At 40.3% G+C, this 14,608-nt stretch overlaps 1 long non-coding RNA gene across 1 annotated transcript; it reads right to left on the bottom strand.

The window, feature by feature from the left end:
* Nucleotides 1-4,333: 4,333 nt before the first annotated feature.
* Nucleotides 4,334-5,488, bottom strand: LOC106581079 (uncharacterized). Its single transcript, XR_001323013.1, has 3 exons — nt 5,303-5,488; nt 4,987-5,207; nt 4,334-4,907 (listed from the first exon to the last, which is right to left on the bottom strand). It is a non-coding gene; the product is annotated as an uncharacterized lncRNA (long non-coding RNA).
* Between the last annotated feature and the right edge of the window lie 9,120 nt (nt 5,489-14,608).

Below are 14,608 nucleotides of genomic sequence, written 5' to 3'. Positions count from 1 at the left end.
CAAATGGTACCAGTACCGAGTCGATGTGCAGGGGTACAGTATGTGTCACACCCTGATCTGTTTCACCTGTCTTTGTCCTTGTCTCCACCCACGTCCAGGTGTCGCCCATTATCCCCATTATCCCGTTTGCCTTAATAACAAACTTGTATGCCATCTGTAAATATGTATAGAATTGATAAATTACGAGCCTAGTTGGTTTAGCCACAGAAAAAGGGAGCAACCTTCATGCTAGCCATAATTGGCTGAGATAATGAGTGGGCTGGACATGATGAGAGATGAGTTCGGATTGGTCTGCAATGTAGCATGCTTCTGTCTATTTGAGCTGGTCAGTATGTGTATATAATCCTCTCTGACACTGCTTTTAAAAATATATATATATTGCGTAGTAGAACTGCATAAGTGTTACTCTCCACTTTCTGGAGGAATGCGTTTTGAAATCAGTGGAATTAGAGTATGATAGCTAAGGAGATAGAGAAAACACCTATCTCCAGATTACATAATCAAACTAAGGGCAACCATGGCATCCGTGAGAGAGGGAGAAGCGTCCACCCATGTATATGGGTAAGATAGCTACATTTTCAGATATTGCACGTTTCTAATTTTGTCAGAAAGTTGTATTCATTTCAAGTTATTGTGTACTGTTAGCTAGCTAGCTAATATTAGCTGGCTGGCTCGCTATCTAACGTTACGTGTATAATCTGTGTAGTAATATTATTTGTATCTCAGAGTCATTTGCTTTGCTAGTTATAGCCTAATGTTAGCAAGCTAACATTGAAACTGGTTGGTTAACTACCTGCATATTCATGCAGGGTAGTTACGTCAATAGTTGGGATTATGGTTCATTGTTTAGCTATCTAGCTACATGCCTTAACGTAAGACTCCACTATGCAAGTAACCATTTCAATAGAATGTTAACCTGTTGGGGCTAGGGGGCAGTATTTGCACGGCCGGATAAAAAACATACCCGATTTAATCTGGTTACTACTCCTGCCCAGTAACTAGAATATGCATATAATTATTGGCTTTGGATAGAAAACACCCTAAAGTTTCTAAAACTGTTTGAATGGTGTCTGTGAGTATAACAGAACTCATTTGGCAGGCCAAAACCTGAGAAGATTCCTTACAGGAAGTGGCCTGTCTGACCATTTCTTGCCCTCCTTGATCATCTCTAACAAATACAGGGGATCTCTGGCATGACGTGACACTTCCTACGGCTCCCATGGGCTCTCAGAAGGCGGGAAAAAGCTGAACGATGTAATTCCATCCCCAGGCTGAAACACATTAGCGCGTTTGGCAAGTGCTCTATCAGAGGGCCATTAGACTGAGGCTCGTGCATGAGGGGATAACATGCTTTGACTTTCACTCTCTTTGTAATAAAAAACGATTTTCTGGTCGGAATATTATCGCTTTTTTACGAGAAAAATGGCATAAAAATTGATTTTAAACAGCGGTTGACATGCTTCGAAGTACGGAAATGGAATATTTAGAATTTTTTTGTCACGAAATGCGCCATGCTCGTCACCCTTATTTACCCTTTTGGATAGTGTCTTGAACGCACGAACAAAACTCCACTATTTGGATATAAGAATGGATTATTTGGGACCAAACCAACATTTGTTATTGAAGTAGAAGTCCTGGGAGTGCATTCTCACGAAGAACAGCAAAGGTAATAACATTTTTCTTATAGTAAATCTGACTTTGGTGAGTGCTAAACTTGCTGGGTGTCTAAATAGCTAGCCCTGTGATGCCGGGCTATCTACTTAGAATATTGCAAAATGTGCTTTCACCGAAAAGCTATTTTAAAATCGGACATATCGAGTGCATAAAGGAGTTCTGTATCTATAATTCTTAAAATAATTATTATGTTTTTTGTGAACGTTTATTGTGAGTAATTTAGTAAATTCACCGGCAGTGTTCGGTCGGAATGCTAGTCACATGCTAGTCACATGCTAATGTAAAAAGCTGGTTTTTGATATAAATATGAACTTGATTGAACAAAACATGCATGTATTGTATAACATAATGTCCTAGGGTTGTCATCTGATGAAGATCATCAAAGGTTAGTGCTGCATTTAGCTGTGGTTTGGGTTTATGTGACATTATATGCTAGCTTGAAAAATGGGTGTCTGATTATTTCTGGCTGGGTACTCTGCTGACATAATCTAATGTTTTGCTTTCGTTGTAAAGCCTTTTTGAAATCGGACAGTGTGGTTAGATTAACGAGAGCCTTGTCTTTAAAATGGTGTAAAATAGTCATATGTTTGAAAAATTGTTTTTGCATTTTTGAGGTATTTGAATATCGCGCCACGGTATTACACTGGCTGTTGAGTAGGTGGGACGCAAGCGTCCCACCTAGCCCATAGAGGTTAATGTTGTCACTGTGACAACTGTTTATAGACGTAAATGGTAAATTCGCTCTGGCTATCTACTCCGATTTCAGAGCACTCTTGTGTGCCAGAGCACAGACTAATTGACAAATTTAACGCTCAACACCCGTTGAATATGGCCGGTGTCAGGAAATGTTGGCAAAAAGGCGTAAATTGTTGCCAGCAGCACATTTGCAGTCACCAACACTCTGGATACCACAAAAACAGCCTAACTAGCTCTGCTAGAGCAAGTAAAATGGTCAGTGTGCTCTCATTTATGTTTGGAAGTAGCTAGCAAGCCAGCCAACGTTAGCCAGTTAGATTGGGTGATTGACTGCTTTTGTTAGGAGAGAACGCTCAGATCAGAGATGGGTGGGACTAAATATTAAGAGGGTGTGAACAATGCTGAATGGGTGTAGACAAAGAGGAGGTCTCCAGTAGGTGTACCAAAATATTCAAAGGCCATTTTCTCAAAAGTGAGTTCACAAGTTTATTAACTTTCGAAGCAGAATTACTTTATCATTGTTCCTCGACTGTAGTGTATGACAATTTTTTATCCAATGTAAAAAACACAATTTCAAATTTTGCTACAAAAGACTGAATCGAGCTGGTCAGTCAAATAAGTTCCCACAGTTCAGTGGGTTAGGGTTAGGGTTAGGATTTAAAAGAAAACATGAATAATTAGTGTACAATGACACCTGTCTTTTTAAGCCCTGGATTTCTAGACCCTTGATTTTATTGTTGGATCTGATTTTAATAGCTAGTGTTTCAATGGCCATAATAAATAGATATGCCCGATAGTGGACAACCTTTTTTACTCCTCTTGACAGGATTTTTACACCTAGGGTTACTATACTTAAGCAATAAGTTCCGTGGTGGTGTGGTATATGGCCTATATACCACGGCTAACAGGCTGATTACACCGCTCGCATCGCGTGTGCAAGCGTTGCAAAATACATTTTGAAATCTATATTATTCAATTATTGCACCCTAACTGCTCGCGCGCACCAACGATATATTTCTGATATTTTAACCTGCGTGTCTTGATCGCTTTTGGTGTGGGGGGACAAAATACATTTATGCACGATGGCACACGCGCACAGCCGGTTTGGGTTCCGTGTAAGGGTTGTTCTTACACATGACGCAACGCTTACACGGAACCCAAACCGGCTGCGCGCATGCGCCATCGTGCATACCTTTATTTTGTCCCCCCACACCAAACGCGATCATGACATGCAGGTTAAAATATCAAAACAAACTCTAAACAAATTACATTAATTTGGGGACAGGTCGAAAAGCATGAAACATTTATGGCAATTTAGCTAGTTGGCTTGCACTTGCTAGCTAATTTGTCCTATTTAAATTTGTCCTGGGATATAAACATTGAGATGTTATTTGACCTGAAATGCCCAAGGTCCTCTACTCCCACAATTAATCCACATATAAAATGGTCAACCGGATCGTTTCTAGTCATCTTTCCTCCTTCCAGGCGTTTTCTTCTTTGAACTTATATGGTGATTGGTATCTAAACTGTCATAGTATTACCACGACGACCGGCAACACAGTTCATCTTTCAATCACCCACGTGGGTATAACCAATGAGGAGATGGCACGTAGGTACGTGCTTCTATAAACCAATAAGGAGATGGGAGAGGCAGAACTTGCAGCGTGATCTGCATCAGAAATAGAACTGACTTCTATTTTAGCCCTTGGCAACGCAGACGCTCGTTGGCGCGCGCCAGCAGTCTGGGTGCAATAATTGAATAACATAGATTTCTACCTTTATTTTGCAACGCTCGCGCACGCGATGAGGCGGTGTAGTCAGCCTGTCAGTGCCTGGATACAGCCCTTAGCCATGGTATGTAGGCCATATAGCACTAATCCCAGAGGTGCCTTATTGCTTTTATAAACCGTTTGCCAACACAGCAAAGGCAAGGAACAACACATCTAAATTGAAAATGTTGCTTTAATAAATAAATTCATGAATACATTCTGCCAGAAAGAGCGTCTGCTAAATGACTAAAATGTAAAAAAATGTAAAAAATGTAAAGAGCAGTCCGGACAAAAGTCGTGTTGCTAGACTGGTTGCTATGCAGCATAACCACAGGCAAGCTACATTAAATGTATTCAAAAACCTAGCATTAGCGTCACTTCAACAGTGACTAACACACACCAATTATTTATTCATGTTGATTTGAATGTTGCCATTTATTGTGCACTTGCCCATGTTGTCGTTAGTTGGAAATGGAAGCCATTATTTTAGCTGGGGTAGCTGCTGCTGCTGCTGTATTGTCAGATAGAATAGTGCTCCACCGCTTCTTTGATTTCAGATTTGGCCTCCAGTAACTTTGAAGAGACGTTTTGGATCTGTGTCCACTGACAGACATTATTTCTCGTCCCTCTAGTCCGGCATCCGACAGTTTCTGGATCATGGTGGTCCGGAGTTACTGGTTTGTCTAAATCAGCGACGTCCCAGCTATTTTGCTGATATTTGGCAACATTGTTGCAAGGGTGTACTCTCCAATCGGCCCTTTTGTGTACCTGAAACATATGTGACAAAAGCTATCGGTTACATTGCCAGAGTAAATTATATTTAGCTAGCCAGCTAACAGTTACATACCATATGTATCCATTAACTGCATTCCGTTTCAGGTGGAGGTACAACGCCGAGGCGTCGGAGGGAAGGAAGGACAGATACTTCTTAAGGGAAGCTACCGGGCAGAGGGAATCACCCGGGAGTTCAAACATCCCCGTCCACTCTCCCTGTTCTTCTCCTGCGGGTCCTTGTGGTTTTTGTGTGTTCGATGAACTAGAGAGTCGCATACTCTAGGCCGTTCTCGTCTGTACATATTTTAAATGAGTCAGTTTTTTAAAAACGATTTCCCTCCTTCCCCCAAAATGAAATTGAAAATCAAACAACACTTTGTTCACCAAACCTTCAGGTGTTTCAGTGTACAGGGCCTTGGATTGTTTGATGAGCTGCATGTCGTGTTCAGTTATGGCTGCGTGGTAGGCAGTTTTGTCGCACACCTCTTTAAATTATGCCTACAAACACATTGTTGCTCGTTGTGAATTCGGTGTCCTTCTGTATAGTCCATGCCAAACTGAGAGGGGGGTCTTTGATACAGTACCAGTCAAACATTTGGACACACCTACTCGTTCAAGGGTTTTTATTTACTATTTTCTACATTTTATAATAACAGTGAAGACATAAAAACTATGAATAACACATATGGAATCATGTAGTAACCAAAATAGTATTAAACATATCAAAACATATTTTATAATTTAGGTTCTTCAAAGTAGCCACCCTTTGCCTTGATGACAGCTTTGCACACTCTTGGCATTCTCTCAACCAGCTTCATGAGGTACTCAGCTGGAATGCACTTCAATTAACAGGTGTACCTTGTTAAAAGTTAATTTGTGGAATTTCTTTCCTTCTTAACGCTTTTGAGTCAATCAGTTGTGTTTTGACAAGGTAGGGGTGGTATACAGAAGATATCCCTTTTTGGTAAAAGACCAAGTCCATATTATGGCAAGAACAGCTAAAACAAGCCAAGAGAAATGACAGTCCATCATTACTTTAACATTTATCATTATTATTGTGCTGTGAAACCCATAGGCGAATGGCTTCAGACTGAGAATTTCTCACAGGAAAATGCTGCTGACATTGAACATAGCTTAGGGTTGAGATAATTAATTGATTTCAAACTCTCCTATGCCACTATTCCAAACATCTTATACCCCATAGGTTGTAAATAAAACTTTTTTAAGATGATATAACTTGTATCACTATTATAGGGTTGTGAATTCCATAGACGAATGCCACTATTCCCAACATCTTACACCCTATAGGTTGTAAATAAACTGTTTTTAAGTCAGTCAATCCTGAACATTTCAAGAACTTTGACAGTTTCTTCAAGTGCAGTCACAAAAACCATCAAACGCAATGATGAAACTGGCTCTCATGATGAACGCCAAAGGAAAGGAAGACGCAGAGCTACCTCTGCTGCAGAGGATAAGTTCATTAGAGTTACCAGCCTGAGAAATTGCAGCCCAAATAAATGCTTCACAGAGTTCAAGTAACAGACACATCTCAACATCAACTGTTCAGAGGAGACTGCGTGAATCAGGCCTTCATGGTCGAATTGCTGCAAAGAAACCAGTACTAAAGACACCAATAAGAATAAGAGACTTGCTTGGGCCAAGAAACACGATCAATGGACATTAGACCATTGGAAATCTGTCCTTTGATCCGATGAGTCCAAATGTGAGATTTTTGGTTCCTTTTTTTTGGTGTCTTTGTGAGACACAGAGTAGGTGAACGGATGATCTCCGCATGTGTGGTTCGCACCGTGAAGCATGGAGGAAGATGTGTGATGTGTGGGGGTGTTTTGATGTTGACATTGTCTGTGATTTATTTAGAATTCAAGGCACAGTTAACCAGCATGGCTACCACAGCATTCTGCAGTGATACGCCATCCCATCTGGTTTGCGCTTAGTTGGACTATCATTTGTTTTTAAACAGGACAATGACCCATAACACACCTCCAGGCTGTGTAAGGGCTATTTGACCAAGAAGGAGATTGATGGTGCTGCATCAAATGACCTGGCATCCACAATCATCTGTCCTCAAGCCAATTGAGATGGTTTGGAATGAGTTGGGCCGCAGAGTGAAGGAAAAGCAGCCAGCATATGTGGGAACTCCTTCAAGACAGTTTGAAAAACATTCCTCTTGAAGCTGGTTGAGAGAATGCCAAGAGTGTGCAATGCTGTCATCAAGGCAAAGGGTGGCTACTTTGAAGAATCTTAAATATAAAATATATTTAGAATTGTTTTACACTTTTTTGGTTACTACATGTTTCCATATGTGTTATTTCATAGTGTTGATGTCTTCACTATTATTCTACAATGTAGAAAATAGTCAAAATAAAGGAAAAACCAAAACTTTTGACAGATTTTTGATTTCAGAATAGCTGCCCCATTCCCATATTCTTCGCCATTCATAAATATACTGAACCATAAATGTACCGAAGAATGACGTTCAACTCCGTTTTTATTGTATTCCCAAAGTCACAATGTCACCCTTTTTCTGCACACCAGTCAGTGAATCAGGTAAGTGCCCACTTTGTTTGTTTTACGGTGTTCTTTTCATTTCGGTTTCTCTCAAGTTCATCTAAACGCTTATTTTATATATCGGCATGACAAACTGTTGTTGATGTAGCCATTTTATCGAGGTGAAAGGGCGCAATGATATCAAGGTGAAAAGGCTAAACATAGTTATGGTATACGGTCTCACATAAACATGGCTAAATGCTGTTTTAGCCAATCAGCATCCAGTATCCAATCTACCCGGTTTAACTTTAAACCATTGTTTAAAACCTGTTAGGGATAGGGGGCAGTATTTTCACGGCCGGATGAAAAACGTACCCGATTTAATCTGGTTATTACTCCTGCCCAGAAACGAGAATATGCATATAATTAGTAGATTTGGAAAGAAATCACCCTAAAGTTTCTAAAACTGTTTGAATGGTGTCTGTGAGTATAACAGAACTCCTATGGCAGGCCAAAACCTGAGAAGATTCTATATGGGAAGTGCCCTGTCTGACCATTTCTTGTCCTTCTATAGCCTCTTTATCGAAAATACAGGATCTCTGCTGTAACGTGACATTTTCTAAGGCTTTCATTGGCTCTATGAAGGCGTCAGAACGTGGAATGATAGCTCTGCAGTCTCTGGGCGAAAAACAGCAGGGGTTTTGGTGAGTGGTCTTTCTGAGGACAATGACACTGGTGCGCACGTGCATGTGATGACTCCATGTTTTACTTTCAGTGTTTGAACGGATACAACGTCTCCCGGTTGGAATATTATCGCTATTTTACGAGAAAAATCGCATAAATTTATTTTAAACAGCGTTTGACATGCTTCGAAGTACGGTAATGGAATATTTTGATTTTTTTTGTCACGAAACGCGCCGGCGCGTCACCCTTCGGATAGTGACTTGAACGCACGAACAAAACGGAGCTATTTGGATATAACTATGGATTATTTGGAACCAAAACAACATTGGTTGTTGAAGTAGAAGTCCTGGGAGTGCATTCTGACGAAGAACAGCAAAGGTAATCCAATTTTTCTTATAGTAAATCTGAGTTTGGTGAGTGCCAAACTTGGTGGGTGTCAAAATAGCTAGCCCTGATGGCCGGGCTATCTACTCAGAATATTGCAAAATGTGCTTTCACCGAAAAGCTATTTTAGAATCGCACACCACGATTGCATAAAGGAGTTCTGTATCTATAATTCTTAAAATAATTGTTATATTTTTTGTCAATGTTTATCGTGAGTAATTTAGTAAATTCACCGGAAGTTTTCGGTGGGTATGCTAGTTCTAAACAAAACATGCTAATGTAAAAAGCTGTTTTTTGATATAAATATGAACTTGATTGAACAAAACATGCATATATTGCATAACATAATGTCCTAGGAGTGTCATCTGATGAAGATCATCAAAGGTTAGTGCTGCATTTAGCTGTAGTTTTGGTTTTTGTGACATATATGCTAGCTTGAACAATGGGTGTGTGATTATTTCTGGCTGGGTACTCTCCTGACATAATCTAATGTTTTGCTTTCGCTGTAAAGCCTTTTTGAAATCGGACAATGTGGTTAGATAAAGGAGAGTCTTATCTTTCAAATGGTGTAAAATAGTCATATGTTTGAGAAATTGAAATTATAGCATTTTTGCATCAAAAAAACATTCGGATCAAAATTGTTAATCAATGTCCTCACCCCTTTTGAGTTTCTTTGCCTATATGAGAAGTATGTCCCGCCAGTCCTTTTTCTACACAACTTCATCTAAAGTTGTTGAATGAGTTTCCTGAAAACAATAGATATTATATTCCTTCTCTTTTAGCCAGGTACATATAAATACTGATCATCTTTTCTTATTGCCATTACAATTATAACTGTCTATACTTATTTCAACATTTACCATAATGAGTTACAAGTTTCAATTATATTTATCATAATATATGTTTGTAAACTTACCATTAAAAAGTACCATAGTGTCCATATAGCTGTACCATGGTATTTGCACTGCTACTGAGTAAACCAATTGTTCATCACTATTCCACCCTCTAAAACCTCCCCCCATCCCAAATTGGATTGCCATCCCAGTGACTGGCAGACACCCCTGTCCACCTAGATCCTAGAGGAAAGGGAGATGCCTAGTCAGTTGTACAACTGAATACCTTCAACAGAAATGTGTGTTCCCCATTTAACACAACCCCTCTGAATCAGAGAGGTACAGGGGGTTGCCTTAATCGATATCCACGTCTTTGACACCCGGGGAACAGTGGGTTAACTGCCTTGCTCAGGGGCAGAATTACATATTTTTACCTTGTCAGCTCGGGGATTCGATCCAGCAACCTTTCGGTTACCAGCTCAATACTCTAACCACTAGGCCTTTGAGAGATTGGCCCCCATCCTTTAAAAAGAGCACACAGCTCCACCCACAGAACAGAAGCAGATTAACTGCCAAAAGCATTTCCAATGCCCTCACCTCGACTGTATTGTATAGTGCCTTGCAAAAGTATTCACCCCCCCTTGGCATTTTTTTCCTATTTTGTTGCATTACGACCTGTAATTTAAATGGATTTTGATTTCATGTAATGGTGTCACGTCCTTACCCTAGTAAGATGTCATTTTCTATAGTAGAGTAGGTCAGGGCGTGACAGAGAGTGTTTTGTGTTTTTCTATGTTTTCTATTTCTATGTTTAAGTTCTAGTTTTTCTATTTCTATGTTGGGGTTGTTTGGTTTGATCTCCAATTGGAGGCAGCTGGTCCTCGTTACCTCTAATTGGAGATCATATTTAAGTAGGGGTTTTTTCTTCTTGTTTTTGTGGGTTATTATCTTTTGAGTAGTGTTTTTTTCTCTCTGTGTCACGGTTTGTTGTTTTGTCAAATTCAGTTATTTATGTTTTGCAAGGTTTCACGGATTTAATAAAATGTGGAACTACAAACACGCTGCACCTTGGTCCGCTCCTTTTGACAGCCGTGACAAATGGACATACACAAAATCGTCCAAATTGGTGAAGTGAAATGAAAAAAATAACTTGTTTCAAAAAATTCTACAAAAAAAATCTGAAAAGTGGTGCGTGCATATGTATTCACCTAACCTTTGCTATGAAGCCTCTAAATAACATCTGGTGCAACCAATTACCTTCAGAAGTCACATAGTTAGATTGCACACAGGTGGACTTTATTTAACTAAGTCTCACATGATCTCAGTATACATACACCTGCTCTGAAAGGCCCCAGAGTCTGCAACACCAATAAGCAAGGGGCACAACCAAGCAAGCGGCACCATGAAGACCAAGAAGTTCTCCAAACAGGTTGTGGAGAAGTACATATCAAGATCCGAAACTTTGAACATCCCACAGAGCACCATTAAATCTATTATAAAAAAGTTGAAAGAATATGGCACCACAACAAACCTGCCAAGAGATTGGCCACCCAACAAAACTCACGGACCAGGCAAGGAGGGCATTAATGAGAGAGGCAACAAAGAGACCAAAGACATCCCTGAAGGAGCTGCAAAGCTCCACAGTGGAGATTTAAGTTTCTGTCCATAGGACCGCTTTAAGCCGTCCACTCCACAGAGCTGGGCTTTATGGAATAGTTGCCAGAAAAAAAGCCATTGCCCAAAGAAAAAATAAGCAAACACGTTTGCTGTTGGCCAAAAGGCATATGGGAGACTCCATAGACATATGGAAGAAGGTACAATGGTCAGATGAGGCTAAAATTGAGCTTTTTGGCCATCAAGGAAAACGCTATCTGGCACAAACCCATCACCTCTCATCACCCCGAGAACATCATCTCCACAGTGAAGCATGGTGGTGTCAGCATCATGCTGTGGGGATATTTTTCATCGGCAGGGACTGGGAAACTGGTGAGAATTGAAGGAATGATGGATGACGCTAAATACAGGTAAATTCTTGAGGGAAACCTGTTTCAGTCTTCCAGAGATTTGAGACTGGGACGGAGGTTCACCTTCCAGGAGGACAATGACCCTTAGCATACTGCTTAAGCAACATTGGAGTGGTTTAAGGGGAAACATTTAAGTGTCTTGGAATGGCCTAGTCAAAGCCCAGACCTCAATCCAATTGAGAATCTGTGGTATGACTTAAAGATTTCTGTACCCCAGCAGGAACCCATCCAATTTGAAGGAGCTGGAACAATTTTGCCTTGACAATAGGCAAAAATCCCAGTGGTTAGATGTGCCAAGCTTATAGAGACATATCCCAAGAGACTTTCAGCTGTAATTGCTGCAAAAGGTGGCTCTACAAAGTATTGAATTTGGGGGGGTGAATAGTTATGCACGCTCAAGTTTTCTATTTTTTTTCTTATTTCTTGTTTGTTTCACAATAAAAAATATTTTGCATCTTCAAATTGGTAGGCATGTTGTGTAAATCAAATGATACAAACCCCTCAAATATCTATTTTAATTCCAGGTTGTAAGGCAACAAAATAGGAAAAATGCCAAGTGGGGTGAATACTTTCGCAAGGCACTGTTACACAGTTGAAATCGGAAGTATACATACACTTTGGTTGGAGTCATTAAAACTTGTTTTTCAACTACTCCACAAACTTCTTGTTAACAAACTATAGTTTTGGAAAGTCGGTTAGGACATCTACTTTGTGCTTGACACAAGTAATCTTTCCAACAATTGTTTACAGACAGATTATTTCACTTATAAATCACTGTATCACAATTCCAGTGGGTCAGAAGTTTACATACACTAAGTTGACTGTGACTTTAAACAGCTTGGAAAATTCCAGAAAATGATGTCATGACTTTAGAAGCTACTGATAGGCTAAATGACATAATTTGAGTCAATTGGAGGTGTACCTGTGGATGTATTTCAAGGCCTACCTTCAAACGCAGTGCCTCTTTGCTTGACATCATGGGAAAATCAAAAGAAATTAGCCAAGACCTCAGATTTTTATTTTAGACCTCCACATGTCTGGTTCATCCTTTGGAGCAATTTCCAAATGCCTGAAGGTACCACGTTCATCTGTACAAACAATAGTATGGTGCGAAAAGTGCAAATCAATCCCAGAACAACAGCAAAGGACTATGTGAAGATGCTGGAGGAAACAGGTACAAAAGTATCTATATCCACAGTGAAACGAGTCCTACATCGACATAACCTGAATGGCCGCTCAGCAAGGAAGAAGCCCCTGCTCCAAAACCACCATAAAAAGCCAGACTACAGTTTGCAACTGCACATGGGGACAAAGATTGTACTTTTTGGAGAAATATCCTCTGGTCTGATTGAACAAAAATAGAATTGTTTGGCCATAATGACCATCATTATGTTTGGAGGAAAAAGGGGGAGGCTTGCAAGCGGAAGAACACCATCCCAACCGTGAAGCACGGGGGTGGCAGCATCATGTTGTGGGGGTGCTTTGCCGCAGGAGGGACTGGTGCACTTCACAATATAGATGGCATCATGAAGAGGGAATATTATGTGGATATATTGACGCAACATCTTAAGACATCAGTCTGAAAGTTAAAGCTTGGTCGCAAATGGGTCTTCCAAATGGACAATGACCCCAAGCATACTTCCAAAGTTGTTGCAAAATGGCTTAAGGACAACAAAGTCAAGGTATTGGAGTGGCCTTCACAAAGCCCTGACCTCAATCCTATAGAACATTTGTGGGCAGAACTGAAAAAGCGTGTGCGAGCAAGGAGACCTACAGACCTGACTCAGTTACACCAGCTCTGTCACGAGGAATGTGCCAAAATTCACCCAACTTATTGTGGGAAGCTTGTGGAAGGCTACCCAAAACGTTTTACCCAAGTTAAACAATTTAAAGGCAATGCTACCAAATACTAATTGAGTGTATGTTAACTTCTGCCCCCTGGGAATGTGATGAAAGAAATAAAAGCTGAAATAAATAATTTGCTCTACTATTATCCTGACATTTCACATTCTTAAAATAAAGTGGTGACCCTACCTGACCTAAATGTTTTTTTTACTTGGATTAAATGTCAGAAATTGTGAAAAACTGAGTTTGAATGTATTTGGCCAAGGTGTATGTAAACTTCCGACTTCAACTGTATATATTTAAAAATCTTGCATATCTTAATTTATTTCCAAAATTAACTAATTATATGAGTAATAATGTAGGCATTTCATATGAAGGATTCTTACCTATATCTAGGATTGGCATTACAAAAATGACATTTTTGGCAATCAATTATTATTTTGGCAAACTATTATTGGGATTCTTCCTGTATTGTCCTTAATATCATTACCCCATAGCAACAATTGTGGGATACATACTGTACACACACACACACACACACACACACATACACACACTCCTTACCCTTCCCCCATCATTGACCACATGCTCAGATGTTCAACGGTTGTTCCATCCCCGAGCCCACCTCAAGAAAAGACTTGTGCAAATCCATATGCAGTTGTAGCTATTTGGGGAGATTTGATTAACGAATGTCAAGTCCTAGCTGATGTAGCTCAGATACACCCTCCTACCCTGAAACACACACACGCTGGTCCCCCATTGTGACCATTTTAACAACCATCTCTGTGCAGTCAGACCTTTTGATTATTTTGTGCCACCAGGGCCACAGTAATTTGCCCGCTCTCTGACACTGAGTGTTTGTTTACCAGTTGAATCAAACCCATACTTTGTGTCTGTCTAATTTTAGCTTACCACTTTCTTTCTGTGGTGGCTTTGGGTCTCTCAGTCCAATGCTAACAGACAGACAGCCGTGGCCCTGGCAGGCTGCAGGCCAGAGGGAAAGGGTGGTGCCAGGCCATCTGTTCCTCTGGAGGCTCCAGGAGAGAGGAGCCTTGGTGCGGCACAACAGGAAGTCTCAGTTATTTCTGGGGTTTAGTGAGTGTGGCGCTCCACTTGGAAATACAGGAATTAAGATGTGACAGGACAGCCATTGGAGGAAAATAGAGGACAATGACACACAGTATTATTACAATGGAATCAAGGCCAGAACCACTGCTTTATTATTTTCCACCAATCATTGAGCAACCTAGAATGCCAAGGGGATACTCACATGGCACTACATCAGGAGTCTCATTGGCCTGTTAATTGCATTTGTATTGATAGAATCAGTATGATAATTATTGCTATTCTTAATTGCTTTCTACATCTGCCACATCTGAGCTGCTTTGTTTTTCAGGTGAAAAGGGTAATGGAATAA

This window comes from Salmo salar, chromosome ssa20, assembly GCF_905237065.1.
Source record: "Salmo salar chromosome ssa20, Ssal_v3.1, whole genome shotgun sequence".
Taxonomy (NCBI): Eukaryota; Metazoa; Chordata; class Actinopteri; order Salmoniformes; family Salmonidae; genus Salmo; species Salmo salar.
The sequence above is the reverse complement of the archived record's forward strand: the minus strand, read 5'-3'. Positions and strand labels throughout refer to the sequence as shown.